Source organism: Sinocyclocheilus anshuiensis, unplaced genomic scaffold (genome assembly GCF_001515605.1).
Source record: "Sinocyclocheilus anshuiensis isolate Anshui unplaced genomic scaffold, SAMN03320099.WGS_v1.1 scaffold192, whole genome shotgun sequence".
In the NCBI taxonomy this organism is placed as follows: domain Eukaryota; kingdom Metazoa; phylum Chordata; class Actinopteri; order Cypriniformes; family Cyprinidae; genus Sinocyclocheilus; species Sinocyclocheilus anshuiensis.
The window spans coordinates 931,549-934,103 of NW_015554077.1; positions in this window are offsets into that span (position 1 = coordinate 931,549).

Genomic DNA, 2,555 nt, shown 5'->3' on the forward strand with positions numbered 1-2,555 from the left:
TGTAGGAGGAAGTAGAGAGACTCCAGAAAGCCTTAACTGATCTCCGTGTAGACACAGCACGCCGAGAGCAGTGGGAAAAGGACACCAGAAAGGAACTAAGTGAAAAACTTCAGCAATCCGAGGCTCTCCTGAGGAGAGCAGAGACTGAACTCAAAGAGACAGATGCCAGGGCCAAGGCCTGTGAAGGCCACCTGCAAAGTTCCCGGGCTGAAGTCAGTGCCCTGGCCCAACACAGAGACAATTTAAAAGATGAACTTGATACGGTTCACCGGGAGCTTAAATATGCATATAGACTGCAAAGTGACTCTGCTAAAACAAGTGGCATACTGGCCCGGCATGCAGCAAGATGTGGAAGAGTACGTGAAAGGATGCCTTGTCTGCTGTCAATTCCAACCGGCGAACCGAAACCACAGAGCCCCACTGCAGCGCAGAGGAGTCACATTTCCTTGGTCAGACCTTCAAATTGACTGGGTCGGACCCTTACCCAGGTCAACAAGAGGCAACAAGTATTTCCTCACAGTCGTGTGCCAGTTCACAAAGTGGTAGTGGTAATATTGATTCTGCTACAGTTAATTCTAAGATCTAATCTAAATATTTATTATTAATCATAACCAGTTATAATTAGTCATAAATATTTCCCTTTTGAGCTGATTTACTACAGCCCAGACCTGTCTTTATTTTCTTTATTTCCATTTAGTTTCTAAGTGATTTAATTTGTAACTTTGTTTGTATTGAATAAATTATTGTTATTATTATTTTGGTTGGAAATCCTGCATTCCTTGCTTTTGACTGCTCGGTCCTTCACAGACGGGTATAAAATACATTGTCCAACAATTGTGTCCCGCACTCTGCTTTATAGTCCTCTGTATCCATGATTACTATTGCTCTACCCTTATCCGCCTGCTTGATTGTTATAGTGCAGTGGTTCTCAAAGCTGTCCTGGAGTACCCCCAGCCCTGCACATTTTGTATGTCTCCCTCATCTATCACACCTGATTCAACTCATCAGCTCATTAGTGGAGACTGCAAGACCTGGGGCCGGTTGCATAAAAGGTTTAGACTAGTCTTAAAAGTTAGTCATCTAATTTTGTTCTTTAAGACTGGTCAAAATTTTTAAAATTCGGTTACATAAAAACGTAGATTAGACTAAGCCAGTGATGGGCAAATTTGGCCCTTCCAGGCCACTTTCCTGCAGAGATTTGAGCGTGGTTGACTCTTAACTTTTATAAAGAATATCTCTTTGGATTTGAGACTTTAGTCTTTGCAACTTTACAGATCTTCTTTATGCACCAAGAGCTGTAACACTCCAAAGAGAAAGGACAAATTGAAATCGCATCATATGACCCCTTTAAGACACTGTCTTAACATAGAGGCAAAGTTTATGCAACTGGCCCCTGAAGTAGGTGTGTCAGATATAGGGAAACATACAAAATGTGCAGTGCTGGGGGTACTTCATGGAGAGGTTTGAGAACCACTGATCTATACGATCCTGTCTTTTATCTTTTAAACCAGGGGTGCCCACACTCGGTCCTGGAGGGCCGGTGTCCTGCAGAGGTTTGAGAACCACTGTTATAGTGGAATCTGACTATAAAGACCTTAGTGCCTTCCTCTCTCCTGGACTCAAATTCAACTTTTTAACTCTAGTGGCTTTCTCACACCATAATTTTGCTTCATCTTCAACCAAACGGCAGAATGTTTTGATAGAATGATTCCTATGTTTAGGTGGACAAAATCTGCTCTTAGGTTTAAAAGGGACAATATCAGATGAAGCCCTGCATGTGTCACTATTGGAGAAGAACTCTCGTAGTCGTATATGTCTGATTATAAATATCTTATTCGGGTCAGTACTAAATAAACAATAACATACATTTTGTATGATCCCTCTTATTTTGGTAATATAATTAACATTTTGCAGATTCTGAATTGGGGGTGTAAACTTCTGACCTCAACTGTATGTAACTCATGAAATATGCTTAAAAAACTGGACTTTCACTCCTTTTAGGATAACTTCAAATATGATTAAAGGGATAGTTCACCCAAAAATGAAAATTTGATGTTTATCTGCTTACCCCCAGGGCATCCAAGATGTAGGTGACTTTGTTTCTTCAGTAGAACACAAATTATGATTTTTAACTCCAACCGTTGCAGTCTGTCAGTTGTATAATGCATGGCAATGGTAACAAAATCTATGAGAGTAAAAAAAACATGCACAGACAAATCCAAATTAAACCCTGCGGCTCGTGACGACACATTGATGTCCTAAGACATGAAACGCCAGACTTTTCTCCACTGTTGAGCCGCAGCGTTTTGCACGTTGTGTTCAGCTTGCTACGTATAAACTGGAGGCAACGTCCAAGGCCAGAGGAACCCAATGGCACGCTGTCAATAGAGTGAGTAATGTGTTGTATTTGTAATGTTATTGCAACGAAATCTCTGTGTCTCTGTAGTAAAACCATGGTTAACCATAGTTTAAACATGGTACCTGTAGTACAACAGTTGTTATACAAATGGAAGTAAACCACTAAAAAACATGGTTTTATTACATCAAAACTTAAT